General features: G+C 33.6%; 1 long non-coding RNA gene across 1 annotated transcript; it reads left to right on the top strand.

Moving 5' to 3' along the window:
* Positions 1 to 19130: 19130 nt before the first annotated feature.
* Positions 19131 to 21356, top strand: LOC148764712 (uncharacterized). Its single transcript, XR_016025028.1, has 4 exons — positions 19131 to 19237; positions 19890 to 19973; positions 20830 to 20986; positions 21315 to 21356. It is a non-coding gene; the product is annotated as an uncharacterized LOC148764712 (long non-coding RNA).
* Positions 21357 to 22522: the final 1166 nt, after the last annotated feature.

Raw genomic sequence — 22522 nt, 5'->3', positions numbered from 1 at the left:
CTAAACTCCTTAATGGCAACTATTTTGAAGGAGATCATATCTGCACTCGAAATAATCCATGGATGAGATACCCTTACATTTACCCTTTCCTGATCATTGTCATCGGGCAATTGAATCCTAATGTCACTAGAGATGGGGTTGTTGTAAATAGAGTCATTACAACATCTTATAAGACAACAGTTATGGCATGTTTTGTACCACCATCTACATGATTGAAATCTAGAATGTCATTGTTGTCACCACTGTCCTCCTTTAAATAGTTATCATGCTTGCCAACATAATCGTCACCATTCCAATCAACAATGCCATCCTCTACACATTCATCATGCATCTGATCAAATGCATCATCATCACTCATGGCCATAGCAATGTCGTTTGTGAATGGCAATGGACCTACTGTAGTTTTAAGCAACGGTTGCATTTGTTGGCAAAAACGAAGTATTTGGTTCGATTCACATGCCGATCAAAATTGTGTAGATAGCATTTGCAGACACTTCGTGTGTGTATAGGGCTACTCAAATCATGTGCATATGTCGATGGTGATTGCCATTGTTATCGGTTAGGCACTGCATGGTGTGGTATATGTGAAGCAATTAAATTTGATTTAAGTGTTTGTTATGTTGGACAACTTGCTCATGTTGCATAACATTTGTTTGTTGTTCCTTAACAGTCACAAACACTACAACTCCCCTTTCATCTCGCAGAATACTTGCTAAATCTTCATTGTCCCTGAAAACTAGGTGTGAAACCTCTGTGGCATGACTAAGCAATTCATGTAGCTTAATTTCGCGATTCCATGACTTTACCCCAACAACATCTTCAACCAACTCCATCAAGCCTAAAAACAACAAATAAGTCCCAACACCTCTCACTAGTGTCTCACCACTCTTGTAAGTGTCATCGACCCAATGACCATTGTATGTAATCATAAGCTTCACATTTGGCACATCGCTAAAATTTAACAAAAAATAAGTGTCACGATCAATTTAACAAAAAAGTGTCACGCAATACCTAAAAACCAATCACGCAATGCTTAAAACCCAATAACGCAATGCCTAAAAACCAGTTATGCAACGCCTATAACCCAATCACGTAATGCTTCATTCGCGCAATGCCTAAAAATTAGTGACGTAATACCTAAAAGCTAGACACGTAATGATTAAGTCATAAAATGCTTAAAAGGTAGTCCCGCAACGCCTAAGTCACGCAATGCCTACAACTAGTCACGTAATTTTTAAAAACCAGTCAAGCAATGCCTAAAACCAGTCACAAAATGCCTAAAACCCAAAAACGCAATGATTAAGTCACGCAATGTCTAAAAGCCAATTTCGCAATGCCTAAAAACCAGTCTCACAATGCCTAAAAACTAGTGACACAATACCTAAGAACTAGTAATGCAATGCTTAATAACTAATTAATTTGCTTGGTCGCAGTCAGGTTTAAGTTGCCAAAGTCATACAGTATTCTAATTTACAAATATGTCTAATCAATTTCAACCCCTCAACTTTAGAGTTCTATGAATATAAACCAATAAACCCAAGAACCCAAAACACATACCTTGTTGTCTACATGGTGAGTAGAGAACACCGAGACCATTTAATTTGTCTAAAATTGTTTAAAGGGCACTATTGTCAAGTCATGCCAAAAATTGGATAAAAATTGTTGAATTGGGCTTATGAAGAGGGTTATTTCTCACAATTTCCTCTTATTATTATTGAGTTTCTTTTGTAGATGTTATACTAAAATCAATTCTTCCATGCAAATGCATACTAAAATCATTAAATATTATTTTTTCTTTGAGCCATCTTAACCAAGTTTTAGAATTCAAGATTGAATAAAAAAATTGAAACTTTAGCAAGAAGTAGTATATGATTTAAAGAGAGATAAAGAAAAGAATTCTAGGAATTAAACCAAGAAGAAAACAAGCAAAGAACAAGGAAAAAATAGTAAAAAAAAAAAGCCTCGTGGCAGATAATGAGAAAATGTTAAGTCTACAAATAAGGAAATAGACAAGTAGTGTTAAGCATAAATTTCAAACTTTGGAAGGTAAATTTATTCTCTCCTAAATCGAGAAATGTTTTTTCCCGCTTGACATTTCACATCACTCTATCATGCAACAATAAAAAATTATAAAAAATTAAAAAATAGTGTTATTTTTTTCTTGTTATTATCATTTTAAGGGATAAATTTTAAAAACTTAAAATTACATTAAAAAACATATTAAGTGTATTAAATTTTATATTTTCATACACAAAATTACTTTTAAAAATTAATACCACATTCTCAATAAAATACTTTTAAACCAAACAGTGTAGTATCATTTTGCTTGTTAAGATTCCTAGAACATTATCTTATCAAGATTTTAATCAACAATTTTTCATATGTACCAAATGTTATAATAGTATCTTTCAAGGAATCACATTATCAATAATTTTTGTACAACAATCACATTTTCATTGAAATGCTACAATAATTACTTTCCCAACAATCACATTTCATTATAATGTTACAGTACTTGTAAGGAATGTGATTTTGAAGAATATGATTGTTGTAAAAATAACATTACAACGTTTGCTATATATGAAAAGTCTTGATTAAAATACAAAAAAGGTAATATTAAAGCATTTAGTTTACAAGTAGTTTACTTAGAATGTAATATTAATTTTAAGAATTACCCTAATGTATAAAAATGTAAATTTAATATGCTTGTATGTTTTTTTAATGTAAATTTTTATATGATATCATTCCTTAAATAAATCTAGCTATTCCTCCTCTTTATATATTCCTTAATTCATAATTTGAAATTTAAATTTATACAAAGAAAAGACCAAACTAATCTCACTTATTTAATTTTCATTTTTATTAAAATACAAATTTTTTGAGGAAAAAAGGCCTACAAAATTTTTTAATTATTTTGAAGAAGAAAAACCCATGCTTTGGCTTTCTTATTTGTTTGGGTAAAATACACAAACCCGATTAACTTTTTATTATAATTACACGTAGGTCCATTAGTTTTCAAAATGAACACTCCATCCCAAATGTGTAAACAGCATTAATGTTAGGTATGAAATATTTAAAATATCTTTCTTATGTTTTCACTCTTTTCCTTTCTTTTCGGCCAGCCAATGATGCTTCCTTGCTCCGATTGGCCACCCCAAAAAATACAAGATCTGGGGAGCATCGATTTGGTGCTCCCTAGTACTCCTTAGGGAGCACCAAGACCGATGCTCCTTGAAGAGCACCACATCGATGCTTCTTGGGGAGCACCAAGAATAGTACTCCTCGATAAGCACCAAGATCTGGTGCTCCCAGAGGAGCACAAGACCAGTGTTTCCTGAGGAACACCAAATCGTGGTTTTGTGCTCTTAGATCCGCGCTCTCTAGCCAGATCAAATGCTTTCTTGTCAGATCTAGCCATGAGATGGTTGACCACGAGATAGTCAACTAATAAGAAGTTTTTTTTTTTTGAAATATTATAATTTTGTAATTTTTAAAATTAATGAAAGATAAAATTATCTTTTAAATATTGCCACATAATCAAATTAACAAAAATATTAACGATTGAGTAATGGTTGGACTTGTATGTCTAGCAGAAGATATTTTTTTTAGATGAAGTGTTCATTTTGAAAATTGATAGACCGCATATAATTATGATCAAAAGTTAAGGGGATTTGTGTATTTTACCTTATTTGTTTATATATGGCACAAATGGAGCACCAAATTCTATTCATATAGTAAACCGTAACTTGCATGCCCTATTTGCATAAACTACTTTTCCACTTCTATCAGCAACTATCTATTGACCAACAAAATATTAAGTCAATAAAGTCATCATTTTATACCTTATTGGAAGATCAAATAATAAGAACAACTCTATCCATAAGATCAAATTGCAACAATAGATAAAAAAAACCTGTTAACACATTCAATTGGTTAATAAAAAAATAAAATTAAAAAAATTAGAGAGTCAGGGAAGAAAAGGACTCTCATTTTATGTTTTTTTTTTTGAAATTTTATGTTTTATTATTAGAAATCGTTTTTTTGGATTGCTTTTATTCAATGGCTTAAATTTAATCTTACAAATAGGATTGTCATTATAATAAATCATATGGTCAAAATTAAAAATGTATAATAACAAAAATAAAAACACATGTAATTTAAAGTTGTCATAAAAATGCCTTAATTTAAAGTTGTTAAAAGTTACCATTGAAAAGCCTTGATGTAAAGTTGTAAAAATTAACATAAAAATTTTTAAAGGTGGAACAAGTAAATTTAAAATATTAACGTAAATATGTAAGAGTTAATGTAACAAATCAATTAAATAAAAAATTCTAATTTTAATTAAAAAATATTTCAATTTATATTCTTGGGCTAAAAACATTTAACTATATATAATTTTAATTTTAAAATAAAGAATAATAAGGATATAAATAATTATAATTAAGAGTTACCATTGAAAAACATTAATGTAAAGCTGTAAGAGTCAATATAAAAACTTATTAAAGTAGAACAAGAAAATTTAAAATCTTAACATAAACGTATGAAAGTTAACGTAACAACTCAATTATGTCACAAAATTATAATTTTAATGCAAAGCAAACATTTAAATTTATATTCTCGAACTAAAAGTATTTAACAATATACAAATTTTAATTTTAAAATAAAAAATAATAAGGATAAAAATAATTATAGTTACAAGTTACTATTGAAAAGTCTGGACGTAAACTTGTAAGAATTAGCATGAAAAACTTATAACGGTGGAACAAGGAAATTTAAAATTTTAACATAAATGTGTGAAAGTTAACGTAATAAGTCAATTAAGTAACAAAAATTCTAATTTTAATGAAAAACAAACATTTAAATTTATATTCTCGGATTAAAAGTATTTAATGATATACAAATTTTAATTTTAAATAAAAAATAACAAGAATAAAATAATTATTGTTAAAAGTTGTAATTGAAAAGCCTTGACATAAAGTTATAAGAATTGACGTAAAAACTTATAAAGATGGAACAAGCAAATTTAAAATCCTAACATAAATGTGTGAGAGTTAATATAAAAAGTTAATTAAGTTAAAAAAATTATAATTTTAATGAAAAATAAATATTTAAATTTTTATTCTTGGGCTAAAAGTATTTAACGATATACAAATTTTAATTTTAGAATAAAGAATAATAAGGATAAAGATAATTGTAGTTAAAAGTTATCATTGAAAAGCTTTGATGTGAAACTGTAAGAATTGACGTAAAAACATATAAAGATCAAACAAGCAAATTTAAAATCCTAACGTAAATATGTGAGAATTAACATAACAAATCAATTAAGTAAAAAAATCTAATTTCAATGAAAAATAAACAATTAAATTTATTTTCTTTGGCTAAAAGTATTTAATGATATACAAATTTTATTTCCAAATAAAGAATAATAAGGATAAAAATAATTATAATTAAAAGTTACAATTGAAAAGCCTTATGTAAAGTTGTAAAAGTTTACGTAAAACTTTATAAAAGTGGAACAAGAAAATTTAAAATCTTAACGTAAATATATGAGAGTTAACGTAACAAGTCAATTCAGTCACAAATTTCTCATTTTAATGAAAAGCAAACATTTAAATTTATATTCTCGAGCTAAAAGTATTTAACTATATACAAATTTTAATTTTAAAATAAAAAATAATAAGGATAAAAATAATTATAGTTAGAAGTTACCATTAAAAAGTCTTGACGTAAAAACTTATAAAAGTGAAACAAGTAAATTTAAAATCTTAACGTAATTGTATAAGAGTCAATATAATAAGTCAATTAAGTAAAAAAATCTAATTTTAATGAAAAATAAACATTTAAATTTATATTCTCAAATTAAAAATATCTAACGTATACAAATTTTAATTTTAAAATAAAGAATATTTAGGATAAAAATAGTTATAATTAAAAGTTATTATTGAAAAATCTTGACGTAAAGCTGTAAGAATTGACATAAAACTTATAAAGGTGGAACAAACAAATTTAAAATCTTAACGTAAATGTGTGAGAGTTAATGTAAGTAAAAAAATCTAATTTTAATGAAAAACTAACATTTAAATTATATTATCGAGCTAGAAGTATTTAACGATAATTTTAAAATAAAAAATAATAAGGATAAAAATAATTATAGTTACAAGTTACCTTTAAAAAGCCTTGACGTAAAACTATAAGAATTAACGAAAAGCTTATACAGGTGGAACAAGTAAATTTAAAATCTTAACATAAATGTGTGAAAGTTAACATAATAAGTAAATTATGTAAAAAAATCTAATTTTAATTTAAAATAAATATTAAATTTATATTCTCAAACTCAAAATATTTAACGATATGCAAATTTTAATTTTAAAATAAAAAATAATAAGGATAAAAATAATTATAATTAAAAGTTACCATTAAAAAGTCTTGACATAAAATTAAAAGAGTTGAGGTAAAAACTCATAAAAGTGAAACAAGCAAATTTAAAATCTTAATATAAATTTGTCAAAGTTAACGTAATAAGTCAATTAAATAAAAAAATTCTAATTTTAATGAAAATCAAATATTTAAATTAATGTTCTCAGATTAAAAGTATTTAACGATATATAAATTTTAATTTTAAAATAAAGAATAATAAGAAAAAAATAAATATAGTTAAGAGTTATCATTGTAAAATATTGACGTAAAATTCTAAGAATTGACGTAAATTGTAAGAATCGACGTAAAAACATATAAAAGTAGAACAAGCAAGTTAAAATCCTAATGTAAATATGTGAGAGTTATCGTAACAAGTCAATTAAGTAAAAAAAATTAATTTTAATGGAAAAACAAATATTTAAATTTATATTCTTAGACTGAAAGTATTTAACGATATATAAATTTTAATTGTAAAATAAAAAATAATAAGAAAAAAATAATTATAGTTACATGTAATTTAAAGTTCCCGTTGAAAAGCCTAAACCTAAAGTTGTTAAAAGTTACTATTGAAAAGTTTTGATGTAAGGTTGTGAAAATTGACATCAAAACTTATAAAAATGGAACAAGCAAAATTAAAATTTTAACGTAAATATATAAAAGTTAATGTAACAAGTTAATTAAGTAAAAAAAACCTAATTTTCATGAAAAAAATTTAAATTTATATTCTCAAATCAAAAGTATTTAATGATATACAAATTTTAATTTTAAGTTAAAAATAATAAGAATAAAAACAATTATAAGTAAAAGTTACAATGTTGAAACATGTGGTTCTTGTGGCTCTACTGGTGCTTGGAACAATCTTGTCTTCTCCATATTATTGTATCTATAGAGTTAATAATTTTATATGAGGAACTACTGAACTTAATCACATTTTTTTTAAAATGCATTGAACTAAATCACTTGCAACTATTAATATTCCGTAAAGTTATAAGAATTTGTCAAACTCTATTCTATAAAATAATTATGACGTCATTTACATGCTCAATAGAATGTTTGCATATTTAGGAAGTTTGAGAAATCATTAAAAGACGATATTACCCCTAATGGTACCATTAAGTCAATTAAGCCTCGAACTAGTTCAAATAGGAATTTTAAGGTGAAATTAAGAGTTTCACAGTTCAAGGATGACTCAAAATGGTGATTCGGAGTTCGAGGATCAATTTGGAGTTAAACCGAAATTTTCACTATCTAGGGGCAAAATGGTCAATTGTCACCTAGGGACAAAATGAGAATTTTAGAAAAGATTTTTTTTGGCCCCATTTAACTTATTGGAGTATGATTTGAGTATTTGAGTATGATTTGAGGTTTAGAAGTGAAAAATTTTAATTTTCAGTATAATTTAGAGCATATGGGTAAAATGGTAATTTTGTCACTCCAAGGGCAAAATTGTAATTTTCCACCACCAGGACATTTGTCCAGCACATGGTCTTCCCTTATCCTCATTTTGACCTTTGACTAATCATGTGGTGGAGATAAAAGGTTTAAAATTTTTAAAGTTTTAAAAATGGACTAATGGAAACATGCCAAGTGTCAAGCTTAGGATATTTTATTATTTAACTTAAAAATCAGCATAAATCAGCCCATTATCTCTCCAAATATTCGGCCAAGCAAGGAAGAGAGGGAAAGAAAGGAAGAACAAACCTTAGGTGAAGAATTTCAAGAGAAAAAGTGTGGAAAATCAAGGAAAACAAGTGAAAAATGTAGGATTTTTCAACTTAAGCTTGAAACCTATTTTCCTTAAGCATTTCTCCTTATTTTTCATGCTTAAGTTACATGTTTTCATGATGAATTCATGGCTGGTCAAAATGGGTAAGGAGAGAGAAAGATGTTGGATTGATTTGATTTTAAGTTATGTTAGTGATTAAGGTTAGTTTAGCATATTTAGAAGCAAAACAATAAGAAAAGAACTCATTTTTCCCATGAATCTTCATTGGCCGAATCTTCCTTGATGTGTGTGGGTGATGGATTGTTATTATTTCAAGAGAAATGGCTTAGAAAATGATGAATAATGGTGAGAAAATTAAGTAGGAAAAATCACGGTGTTAGTGCACTGTAATGGCCGAATTTTCCTATGAAGAAATGGGAGGGTTTTGATGCTGAAATTGGTGTTATTTGAATAATGTTTAGTGAATTGAGGTACTAGAAATGAAATAGAGCAATTTGGAGCCAAATCAGACACAATTGTCATTTAATCAGGTAATAGGCCGAATTAGGTCAACACTGCATTTAAGCGGTAGTCGGATAAGTTGCATATCATATCATGCATATACACCGAGCCTGAATTGATTTTATAATGGTTAAGCATTAATGTGGTGAATTATGTATTGTACATTATGGATAGGTGGTGAGCAAATTACACTGGTAAAATTATAGAGATTGTGCTTGAAGACTGAGATTAAGAGTACATCGACTTAAATTGTGAGACCCTGTCAAGCTCGATTAAAAGACGGTATTGTACCGAGTGTTACAACTAAGTTAAATCGAGCCTTGAACTAGTTCAAATAGAAATTCTAAGATGAAATTGAAAATTTTGAAACCCACAGAATGGCATAGAATAGTGATTTGGAGTTCAAGGTCCAGTTTAGAGTCCATCAGGAAAATTGACCGATTAGGGACAAAACGGTCATTTTACCATTTGATGATTAAATGAAGATTTCTAGCCAAGATTTTATCACATTTGATCAAGAATAATTATATGAAATATAATTATGATTATTGGAGCATAAAATGATGTTTAGCAATGAAAATTTGTGATTCTCGGTATTTTTGGAGTACAAGGGCAAAATGGTAATTTTGCCACTAGAGGACTAAACGGGAATTTTTAAAAAATAATTTTTTTGCCCCATTTGGTTAATATTGATCAATATTAGTGTTATTTGAGGTTGAAAAGTAGAAATAATGTGATTCCGGTACATTTCAGAGTATAGGGGCAAAATCGTAATTTTTCTACCTCGAGGGCAAATCAATAAATTTTTCGCCCCAGCACTTGTCAAGATCAAGGGATTTTAAATGTGGTAGGATTGGATAAATACCAGAATAATTGTGGTGGAAAATTAAGAAGAAAAAGTCAAAATGTTAAAAATTGGGCCAATAAGCATGTGACACGTGGCATGCTTGATTATTTTATTATTTTCTATAGAAATCAGCCCATTAAATCCCCAATTCTCTCACCATATTCGGCCTAGACAACCAGCAACAAGAAAAAAGGAAGAACAAAGGGAAAAACAAGAAAACCTAGGTGAAAATTCAAAAAAAAAAGTGAAGAAATCAAGGAAACAAGCTAGGTAAGTTAAAATTTCTTTAATTCTCCTTGATACCTAGCTTACCCATTCTTTTGTTCTTGATTTTCATGGTTGAATATTGAGTTATCATGATGAATTCAATTCTGAAAAATGGGTATGGAAGAGGAATTATTGTTGGAATAATTTGATTTTAGACTATGTTAGTGTTTAGGGATAGTTAAGCATGGTTATGAACAAAAACACAAAAGAAATATTCAATTTCGCTAGGGTTCCTTGTTGGTCGAACCATGAGGGCTGAATATCAATGGGGGATTGTTTTTATTTCAAGGAAAATGGCTTGGAAAATGATGAATTAAGGTGAAACGGTTATGTAGAAAAAAAATTCGGTGCTAGTGCACCAAATGACCAAATTTTTCTATAAGAAACTGTGAGGGTTCTAATGCTGAATTTGGCTTTATTTAAATGGTATGTGATAAATTAAGGTATTAGAGGAAAAATAAATTAATTTAGAGGTGATTTGGACACAATCGCCAATTAATTGGGTGATCGATCGAATTTAATCGATACCGCGATTAAGCAGTAATCGAAAGTATTTTTGCATTTACATATCAAGCATTAGTAATTTAAATTAGTTTATATCAATTTAGGGACAATATAGTAAATTCCTCGACTTTGTTATTTGTCAAGGTAGTGAGACGTCCGAAAAAGGCAAAGGAATTGCGCCCGAGGATAATTAGCTCGAGTGCACCCGGAATCCGGATTTTCAACACTTGTGAGTGGACTGCCTATCAAAATTGTTTTGCTAATATGACCGTTTTGAACAAAGTGTTTGAATGATTTTATGAAATTTTTCATGAAAATGAATGCCTTGGGAACAAGCTTTTGAGAAAAGGTTTATGTTATGAAATGTGGTTATTATGGATTTCTATGTGGCTGCATTATGTTGATATACATATATGCTTGAATATAATGTTGTGTAATTATGTTGACTAGGCTATGTGCGAGTACGAAGTACGCATAAGCCGAGGATGACCCGATTACGTGCGAGTAGGGAATGCGCATAACCTGGTGATGACTCCGTTATGTGCGAGTAGGGAGTGCGCATAACCCGGTGATGACCCAGCCATGTGCGAGTAGGGAGTGCGCATGAGCTGGTGATGATGATGATGAGCTGGTGATGATGATGATGGGTATATACGTATATATATATATATATATATATATATATGCATATGTAAATGTGTATGTTATAGCAAATTGATGGACAATGATTTATGGTTGTAATGTACGTGAAATTTGACACATTGTACTTTGAGAATTTTTATGAATTTTATGTTGATTTTATTAGTTTAGCAGGATGGCTTTTCGTTGAGTGAGGAAAAATGTTTCTCTTGTTGCTCCGTTTTCGCTACAGTGAAATTCATGCTCACTGCAGCGAGAAACTCTCGGGTTTGGAGGGTTTTAAATAGGAATGAACTAAATTGCATTGTTTTGAAACAAGTGCATCATGATTTTAAATTCTCCCTAATTGTTGCTTGTTCCCTTCCTTGTTCACTCACTGGGTTTATACTCACCATTTTCAAATTCATGTTTTCAGAGCACAAGGCAACCGATAATTAGGACAAGGTGTCCTTGTAGACCTGTGTCCATCTTTTGGTAGGTGTCTCGGCATTCGGTAGCTGTATATTCATCCGAGTCCCTCCGCTGGAAGTCGAGTATTATTTTGTTATGTATAGATGAACTTAATGTAAATTTTAAATGAGTAATGCCAGTACGAGTTGGCAATGTATATCACTATTTTGATTCAAAGTTATGAAATATGACTTAGTGATAATAGATGGAATTATAAGTAAGATAAATAATAGGCTTGCTTGGATTTAGTGGATTACGTCCATTAGACCCATGCGCCGGTCATGGCTCGAAATTTGGGTCATGACAATGTTTGTATCAGAGCCCTAGGTTTGTCTAGGTCCTAGGATTTCCATTTGTTGGTCCAGCGGAGTGTCGGGTTTTTATGTGGGAACTTCGGTTGTGAAGTGTGAACCGCGACACATTTTACAACCAAATGACCGCATAGATTCCCTATCTTAGAAACCACCTTTTGCCTTAAGTATGATTATAATATGTGTTTAATAACAGATGTTTGCTCTTGTCTAGGTAAGAATGTCGCCTAAGATACAAGCCATCTCAAGATGGGTAGGGGAGCAAGATGTTCCCATTGAGATGGCAGATAGCCCACGGGCATCCACCCGGAGAGGCCGAGGTAGACGTGGCAGGGTCACTAGGCCGATGAGGTCGGATACGCTTGTGAGTAGGTAAGAGGAGGGACAGTCCTCAGGTGATGTAGATAGACACCCAGCTAGGGGTATTACTATTGAGGATTTGGCAGCAGGCCTACAAGGAGTTAACTGGGTTGTAGAGATGATGGCGACCCGTATAGAGGATATACGGAGGGTAGTAGAGGGGAGACCTACAGTACAAGAATCTCCTAGCTCCCAAGGACAGGCTGATCGCCAATATCGTAAGGTGGAGAGGGGTCACTTAGAGATTTCTCTTCCCGATTTCCTAAAGCTAAAGCCTCCATCATTTTCAGGGTCTGATTCATCAGAGAAACCCTAGGTTTTCCTGGATAAGATGGAGAAGATATGTAAAGCTTTGGGATGCTCTAGTGTTCGATCAGTCGAGTTAGCCGCCTTCCGATTAGAGGATGTGGCGCAAGAATGATATAGCTCCTTGTGTAGAGGCAGACCGACCGATGTAGCACCATTGGCTTGGAGTGAGTTTAGTGCAGCCTTCTTGGATCGGTTCCTACCACTTAGTGTACGTAATGCCAGAGCCAGAGAGTTTGAGAATTTGGTACAAACTTTGAGTATGACAGTGTCGGAGTATGACATCAAGTTTACACAGTTGTCTCGCTATACTCCCTACCTCGTTTCTACTAAGGAGATGAAGATTCAGAAGTTTGTGGATGGGTTAGTAGAGCCATTGTTTAGGGTTGTGGCATCTCGAGATTTCACTATGTATTCCACAGTAGTAAATTGTGCTCAGCGCATTGAGATGAGGACCAGTGAAAGTAGGGCTGCGAGGGATAGGGCAAAGAGGGCCAAGACTGAGGGTTATCAAGGTCAGAGAGATTTCAGTAGTGGTGGTTCGTCTTCTAACCGTCAGGGTCCACAAAGGGATTTACGATTATCCCAACAGAGGAGTGACCTGCCTAGTGCTAGTGTTGGGACAAGACAGAGAACTTTCAATGTTAGAAGACAACAAGATTCGAGACAGAGTAGTCAAGTCACCCACCCTTGTGATATTTGTGGGAGACGACATAGTGGACGATGTTTCCTTACCACAAGAACTTGTTTCGGGGTGCTGTCAACCTGGGCATATTAGGAGAGATTGTCCGAGGGCTCATCAATCAGAAGATTCTGCTCGTGGTTCCACCCAGCCAACTTCGTCCGCTCCTTCCGTTGCTGCCTCATCTGGCCAGGAGGCTAGTGGATCGAGGGGTAGAGGTGTTGGTACTTCCTCTCAAGGCAGGCCATTTGGGTCCGAACATCAGAGTTTTGTTGGTAGAGGCTAGGCAAGGGTGTTTGCTTTAACACAGCAAGAGGCCCAGACATCCACTGCCGTGGTCTCAGGTATTCTTTCAATTTGTGATATAAATGCTCAGGTACTATTTGATCCTAGTGCTACTCATTCTTTTATCTCTCCATGTTTTGCATCTCGGTTAGGTAGATATCGTGTTAGGTGAGAGGAACAATTAGTAGTGTCTACTCCTTTAAAGGAGATATTTGTGGCCGAATGGGAATATGAGTCCTGTGTAGTACGAGTCAAGGACAAGGACACTTTGGTGAATTTGGTGGTATTAGACACCTTAAACTTTGATGTGATCTTGAGGATGGATTGGTTATCTCCTTGTCATGCTAGTGTGGATTGTTATCATAAATTGGTTAGATTTGATTTCCCCGATGAATCATCATTTAGTATTCAGGGGGATAGGAGTAATCCTCCAACCAATTTGATATCGGTCATTTCTGCCAGAAGGTTAATACGACAGGGTTGTATAGGTTACTTGGCTATTGTAAGGGATACTCAGGCGAAAGGTGGAAATGTAAGTCAAGTGTCAGTGGTGAAGGAGTTCGTGGATGTATTTCCCGAGGAGCTACCAAGTTTACCTCCAAGTGGGAGATTGAATTTTGCATAGATTTAATTCCCGACACTAGACCTATATCCATACCCCCATATAGAATGGCACCGACAGAGCTCAAAGAGCTTAAGGATCAATTAGAGGATTTGTTGGATAAAGGCTTCATCTGTTCTAGTGTATCCCCATGGGGAGCACCAGTGTTATTTGTGAAGAAGAAAGATGGGTCACTTAGGCTGTGCATTGATTATCGACAGCTTAATAAAGTGACGGTGAAGAATAAGTATCCTCTCCCAAGGATAGATGATTTATTTGATCAACTACAAGGAGCACAATGTTTCTCTAAGATAGATCTGCGATCTGGGTACCATCAGTTGAGAATCCGGAACGAAGATATACCCAAGACCGCATTTCGAACAAGATATGGGCACTATGAGTTCTCAGTGATGTCATTTGGGCTCACGAATGCTCCTGCAGCCTTTATGGATTGGATGAACCAAGTGTACAAGCCTTATTTGGATAAGTTTGTGGTGATGTTTATTGATGACATCTTGATATATTCAAAGAGCCGAGAGGAGCATGAGCAGCATCTTAAGATAGTGTTCCAAATTTTGAGAGAACATCGATTGTATGCTAAGTTCTCCAAGTGTGAGTTTTGGCTCGAAAGTGTTGCATTCTTGGGGCATGTGGTATCTAAGGATGGGATACAAGTTGATTCAAAGAAAATTGAAGCAGTGGAAAAATGGCCAAAGCCAACATCAGTTACAAAGATTAGAAGTTTTGTGGGTTTAGCTAGCTATTATCATCGCTTTGTGAAGGACTTCTCCAAAATAGTTGCCCCTCTAACTAAGCTGACACGTAAAGATACAAAATTTGAGTGGTTTGATGCTTGTGAGAATAGTTTTGAGAAGCTTAAGGCATGTCTCACCACAGCTCCAGTGTTAAGCCTACCGCAAGGCACAGGGGGTTATACGGTGTTTTGTGATGCATCGGGGGTTGGTTTAGGATGTGTATTAATGCAACATGGGAAGGTGATTGCATATGCATCTAGGCAACTTAAAAGGCATGAGCAGAATTACCCCATACACGATTTGAAAATGGCAGCAATCGTGTTTGCCTTAAATATTTGGAGACATTACTTGTATGGTGAGACTTGCGAGATATACACAGACCACAAAAGTCTGAAGTATATATTTCAGCAGAGGGATCTTAACTTACGGCAACGTAGATGGATGGAGTTGCTAAAGGATTATGATTGTACTATTTTTTATCATCCCGGTAAGGCTAATGTAGTGGCGGATGCCTTGAGTCGAAAATCAATGGGAAGTTTGGCACATATTTCTACTGATAGGAGATCCTTGGTTAGAGAGATCCATAGCTTGGGAGACATAGGTGTGCGTTTGGAAGTTGCGGAGACAAATGCTTTGCTAGCACATTTTAGAGTGAGGCTTATTTTAATGGACAGGATTAAGGAAGCACAAAGTAAAGATGAGTTTGTGACTAAGGCCTTAGAGGATCCTCAGGGTAGGAAAGGAAAAATGTTTACTAAAGGCACAGATGGAGTGTTGAGGTATGAAACCAGACTTTATGTTCCTGATGGTGACGGGTTGAAGAGAGAAATATTGGAGGAAGCTCACATGGCAACTTATGTGGTACATTTAGGGGCTACAAAGATGTATCAAGATTTGAAAGAGGTGTGTTGGTGGGAAGGACTTAAGAGAGATGTAGCTGAGTTTGTCTCTAAGTGCCTGGTTTGTCAGCAGGTTAAGGTCGAGCATCAAAAGCCTGCAGGGCTACTACAGCCATTACCAGTACCCAAGTGGAAGTGGGAACATATTGCTATGGACTTTGTAACGGGTTTGCCTTGAACCGGTGGGGGATATGATTCAATTTGGATAGTAGTAGACCGGTTAACAAAGTCAACTCATTTTCTTTCGGTTAAGACTACTTACGGGGCTACCCAATACGCTCGAGTTTATGTGGATGAGATAGTACGACTGCATGGTATTCCCATTTCTATAGTATCTGACAGAGGAGCTCAGTTTACTAGTAGGTTTTGGGGAAAGTTGCAAGAAGCATTGGGCACTAAGTTGGATTTCAGCACAGCTTTCCACCCTCAGACTGATGGACAGTTTGAACGGACCATGCAGACATTGGAGGATATGTTGAGGGCTTGTGTGATAGACCTTGGTGTCAGGTGGGAGCAATATTTACCCTTAGTGGAATTTGCCTACAACAACAGTTTCCAAACTAGCATCCAAATGGCACCATTGAGGCATTATATGGACGGAGATGTAGGTCACCCATTGAATGGCTAGAGGTAGGAGAAAGGAAACTTTTGGGGCCTGAGTTGGTGTAGGATGCCACTAAGAAAATACGCATGATCCGTCAGAAGATGTTAACAGCACAAAGTAGACAAAAGTCATATGCTGATAACCGACGGAGAGACTTGGAGTTCCAAGTAGGAGATCATGTATTTTTGAAAGTTTCGCCAACTAAAGTGTAATGAGGTTTGGCAAGAAAGGGAAGTTAAGTCCTCAGTATATAGGACCCTTCGAGATCTTAGAAAGGGTTGGAGCAGTGGCATATCGTTTGGCATTACCGCCAGACCTTTCGAATATCCATTCCGTGTTTCATGTGTCCATGCTTAGGAAGTACAACCCAGATCCATCACATGTAATACAGTATGAAACCATTCAGTTCCAAGATGATCTAACCTATGAGGAACAACCGATAGCTATCGTTGATAGGCAAGGTAAAAAGCTTCGTTCAAAGGATGTAGCCTCAGTGAAAGTGTTGTGGCGGAATCACACTAGCGAGGAGGTAACGTGGGAAGCTGAGGATGACATGCGGACAAAGCATCCACACCTCTTCGATATGTAAAGGTAACCCACTCTACATTGAGTTTAAATTCGGGGATTGAATTTTTATTAGTGGGGGAGAATGTGAGACCCTGTCAAGCTCGATTAAAAGATGGTATTGTACCGAGTGGTACAACTAAGTTAAATCGAGCCTTGAACTAATTCAAATAGAAATTCTAAGAGGAAATTGAAAATTTTGAAACCCACAGAATGGCTTAGAATAGTGATTCGGAGTTCAAGGTTCAGTTTGGAGTCCATCAGGAAAATTGACCGATTATGGACAAAACGGTCATTTTCCCATTTGATGATTAAATGGAGATTTCTAGCCAAGATTTGATCACATTTGACTAAGAATAATTATATGAAATATAATTATGAATATTGGAGTATAAAATGATGTTTAGCAGTGAAAAATTGTGATTCTCGGTATTTTTGGAGTGCAATGGCAAAATAGTAATTTTACCACTAGAGGACTAAACGGGAATTTTTAAAAAATGTTTTTTTACCCCATTTGATTAATATTGATCAATATTAGTGTTATTTGAGGTTGAAAAGTAGAAATAATGTGATTTCGGTACATTTCGGAGTATAGGGGTAAAATCGTAATTTTTACACCTCGGGGGCAAATCGGTAAATTTTTCTCCTCAGCACTTGTCAAGACTAAGGGATTTTAAATGTGGTAGGATTGGATAAATACCAGAATAATTGTGGTGGAAAATTAAGAAGAAAAAGTCAAAAAGTTAAAAATTGGGCCAATAAGCATGTGACACGTGGCATGCTTGATTATTTTATTATTTTCTATGGAAATCAGCCCATTAAATCCCCAATTCTCTCACCATATTCGGCCTACACAACCAGCAACAAGAAAAAAGGAAGAACAAAGGGAAAAATAAGAAAACCTAGGTGGAAATTCAAAGAAAAAGTGAAGAAATCAAGGAAACAAGCTAGGTAAGTTAAAATTTCTTTAATTCTCTTTGATACCTAGCTTACCCATGCTTTTGTTCTTGATTTTCATGGTTGAATATTGAGTTATCATGATGAATTCAATTCTGAAATATGGGTATGGAAGAGGAATTGTTGTTGGAATAATTTGATTTTAGACTATGTTAGTGTTTAGAGATAGTTAAGCATGGTTATGAACAAAAACACAAAAGAAATATTCAATTTCTCTAGGGTTCCTTGTTGGTCGAACCATGAGGGTTGAATATCAATGGGGGATTGTTTCTATTTCAAGGAAAATGGCTTGGAAAATGATGAATTAAGGTGAAACGGTTATGCAGAAAAAAATTTCGGTGCTAGTGCACCAAATGATCGAATTTTTCTATAAGGAACTGTGAGGGTTCTAATGCTGAATTTGGCTTTATTTAAATGGTATGTGGTAAATTAAGGTATTAGAGGAAAAATGAATTAATTTAGAGGTGACTTGGACACAATCGCCAATTAATCGGGTGATCGGTCGAATTTAATCGATACCGTGATTAAGCGGTAATCGAAAGTATTTTTGCATTTACATATCAAGCATTAGTAATTTACATTAGTTTATATCAATTTAGGGACAATATAGTAAATTTCTCGACTTTGTTATTTGTCAAGGTAGTGAGACGTGTCAAGCCCGACCTTATAAAATACTTTCCATGTCATTCATATGATTGACAATATGCTTGCATACTTGGAAAGCCCTGAAAGAAAAATCGTTAAAAGACGACAATGTACCAAATGGTACAATTAAGTTAATTTAAGTCTCGAACTAGATCAAATAGAGAATTTAAAATGAAATTAAGAATATTAAAGTCCCAGAATGGTTTAATATGGTGATTTGGAGTTCGAGGATCAATTTGAAGTCAAACTAGAATTTTTACTGTCCAGGGGCAAAATGGTCATTTGCCACCCAAGGACACAATGGGAATTTTTAGAAAAGAATTTTTTTAGCCCCATTTGACTTATTGGAGTATGATTTGAGTATTGGAGTATAATTTGAGGGTTTGGTAGTGAAAAAGTTTAATTCCAGTGATTTCTAGAGTGTAGGGGCAAAATCGTAATTTTACCAGCCGCGGACAAAATTTGAGATTTTGAGAGAATTTAGATCAAATTTGACAAATTGGAGAATGGTATGAGTATAAGGGATGAAAAATATGTCTATGGGCAATTTTTCAATTTTTGGGGCAAAAATGTAATTTTTGACTTTTACGGGGGTAAAAGTGTAAATTTCAAAAATTACTCCACCAAGACTTTGGATAAGTCTGAGAATTTTACCTAAGCTATGGATATGTGGGACAAGTGTATGGTGAAAATTTGGAAATAAATGGATGGCTAGAATTTAAGGAATTAATAAAACATTAAAAAAAATGAATAAAATAATATTATATTATTTTAGCCTTTAAAAAGGTAAAAATTCCGGAATTCTCATCTTCTTCAGCTGTCCAAACCAGGGGAGAAAAGGGGAAAAAAAAAACAAGAATCCTACCTGAAAATTTTGGGGAAAATCAAGAGAAATCAAGAAATCAAGCATTAAAAAGGTAAATTTCATTGATTTTCCTTGTGATTTTCACTACCCATGCATTTTTTTCTCATTTCCATGCAAAATTAGAAAGTGGGTATGGACACCCATGCTGGCCAAACCTCCATGGATGAGTTTTGAGCTTGATTTTTGGTTGATTTTAATTGAATTAAGTGATTTTAGTTAAGTTATATTGAAATATAGCAAAAATAAGCTAGAAATATAATTTTCTCCCATTGAAACCCATTATGCTGAATTTTCTAGGGGAATATTGGCTGCTGATCTTGATGGTTATTTGAGGAATTATGATGAATAATGATGAATTATGAGCCTAGAAAAATAATGGATATTTTCGGAGCAAAAATACAAATTTTTACCCACTAGGGGTATTTTCGTAATTTGTTATCGGGACTGATAATTTGCACCACACTGAGGGACATTAAGTCAATTTGGGTGCAATTGAGGTGTAGAAACTGAAAAAAATTAATTTGGAGTTTAAACGGACGCGTATATCAATTTATCGGGTAAAAGACCGAAATAGGCTAACACCGCATTTAGGCAAAAATTTAGACATTTTTTTTGCATTCCATATCAAGCATTAGTAGTCTAAATTAGTTTAATTTCAATTTAGTACCAATGTGGTGAATTTCTCGATTTTGTACTGTGTCAAGGTGGTGAGTCCTCTGATAAAGGCAAGGGAATTGCACCCGAGGACCAATAGTCTGAGTATTTCGAAAATCCTCACTCTAGACACGGTGAGTAACCTTACCATCATTTTAATTATCTAAAGTATGTTTTTATTCGGTTTTGGTGAATTTTATGAAAATGAGTTCAAATGGTAAATTTTTATGTTTTGTAAACAAAATGAGTTTAAATGAAAATATTTTATAAATTGTCTTGAAACGAAATAACGATTTTGAAAATAGAGTAATTGGAGACCACTGATATGTTGTAAATTTAAAATTGAATTAATGGCTTATGTTATTGTATTGGCATGACTGGCTGGGCTGTGTTTTTATGAATTATATGAATTGCTTTATTTTACCCTGCAGGTTGGGTAGTAATATATTAGCCCTGTCATGCTGTCAAAATTTTATTGTATGGTGGGTTTGACCTGCTGCAGTGGGCTGGATTCTGTGGACTAGCCTATTAGAGGGGCACGGAATCCTGTTATATTTTTACCTCGGTTGGAGAGGCGAGTAGGGTAACTCCTGAGGTATAACTTTTAGAGTTCACTTCACGCCAAACCACCTCGTGAAGGGGAACTCGGCCAACGTCAAGGAATGGCTATGTTTTCAAAATAAAAACATGACTTTCTAATAGCCTTGGCGGACTCAGTTGGGATAGCCCTCGGCCAAGGTATCCCAAATAACTGAGTATGATAATAATTTTTGGCATGAGCCAAGCTGTTTAAGAAATTCATAAGCCATATTGATTACTTGCTTTAAATAAATTGATTTCATTTGGTTGAAATAAGTTGAAAGATGATAAATTACAGTTTGATGAAATGTTTTAATAGTCTCCTTTTACTCGACTTTAGATATTTTGAGTGATGTTTGTTTACTCACTGGGATTTTATAATCTCACCACCCTCATTTCCACCCATTTCAGGTTCAAAATAGATTGTAGATAACTGATATCGGCAAGGATTACAGTTGAACTTGCCACATCCAAAGACTGTAGGTTCATTTCTTTTGATACTTTTGGTCATTCGTGGGCCCACGTGTCACTGTAAATTCAATTCTATACTTTGGTTATCTGTATTACGGTATGTAAGAATTTATTTTGCTTTTACGCTATAAAAATTATTTATGCAGTGTTCTTAAAATATCGTTTTATGTGAAAATTGAATATTTTATTGAATATTTTTATTTTATTATAACAGTCATAATTCCATTTTAAACGAATGTTTTAGACATGCAAAATTATTTTTGATTAAGAAATATGTGTTTTCCACTTACATACTATATTTTTAGATGATTTTTGAGATTTTTGGGATAAATGACAAAAATACCCCTGTGAGACGGAAATTATTATTTCATTTGTTTAAGTTGGAAACAGTTTAAAATCTTTTAAAATGTGGTATTTGGAAACAGCTACCCACAGGGGAAATGAGAAGCTGATATTAAAGCCTTGCGGGGTCTCGGTTGACATTCTGGGTAATGAATGTAAATTGAGACGTCGCGGCGGTTGTCACGAGCTCGATGGGAGTTCCGGGTCGTGACAAGACGTCCGGAAAAAGCAAAGGAATTGCGCCCGAAGACTATTAGTCCGAGTGCACCCGGAATCTGGATTTTCGACACCTGTGAGTGGACTGCCTATCAAAATTGTTTTGGGAATATGACTATTTTGAACAAAGTGTTTGAATGATTTTATGAAATTTTTCATGAAAATGAATGCCTTGGGAATAAGCTTTTGAGAAAAGGTTTATGTTCTGAAGTGTGGTTATTATGGATTTCTATGTGGTTGCATTATGTTGATATACATATATGCTTGAATATAATGTTGTGTAATTATGTTGACTGGGCTATGTGCAAGTACGGAGTGCGCATAAGCCAAGGATGACCCGGTTATGTGCGAGTAGGGAGTGCACATAACCCGGTGATGATCCAGCCATGTGCGAGTAGGGAGTGCGCATGAGCTGGTGATGATGATGATGAGCTGGTGATGATGATGATGGGTATATACATATATATATATATACATATGTAAATGTGTGTGTTATAGCAAATTGATGGACAATGATTTATGGTTGTAATGTACGTGAAATTTGACACATTGTACTTTGAGAATTTTCATGAATTTTATGTTGATTTTATTAGTTTAGCAGGATGGCTTTTTGTTGAGTGAGGAAAAATGTTTCTCTTGTTGCTCCATTTTCACTGCAGCGAAATTCATGCTCCCTGCAGCGAGAAACTCTCGGGTTTGGAGGGGTTGAACTAAATTGCATTGTTTTGAAACAAGTGCATCATGATTTTAAATTCTCCCTAATTGTTGCTTGTTCCCTTCGTTGTTCACTCACTAGGTTTATACTCACCATTTTCAAATTCATGTTTTCAGATCACGAGGCAGCCGATAATTAGGACGAGGTGTCCTTGTAGACCTGTGTCCATCTTTTGGTAGGTGTCTCGGCATTCGGTAGTTGTATATTCATCCGAGTCCTTCCGCTGGAAGTCGAGTATTATTTTGTTATATATAGAGGAACTTAATGTAAATTTTAAATGAGTAATGCCAGTACGAGTTGGCAATGTATATCACTATTTTGATTCAAAGTTATGAAATATGACTTAGTGATAATAGATGA

This window comes from Theobroma cacao, chromosome 1, assembly GCF_053813885.1.
Source record: "Theobroma cacao isolate CCN51 chromosome 1, ASM5381388v1, whole genome shotgun sequence".
Classification (NCBI taxonomy): Eukaryota; Viridiplantae; Streptophyta; class Magnoliopsida; order Malvales; family Malvaceae; genus Theobroma; species Theobroma cacao.
Note: the sequence above shows the minus strand (reverse complement) of the source record. Positions and strands in the feature narration are given on the sequence as shown.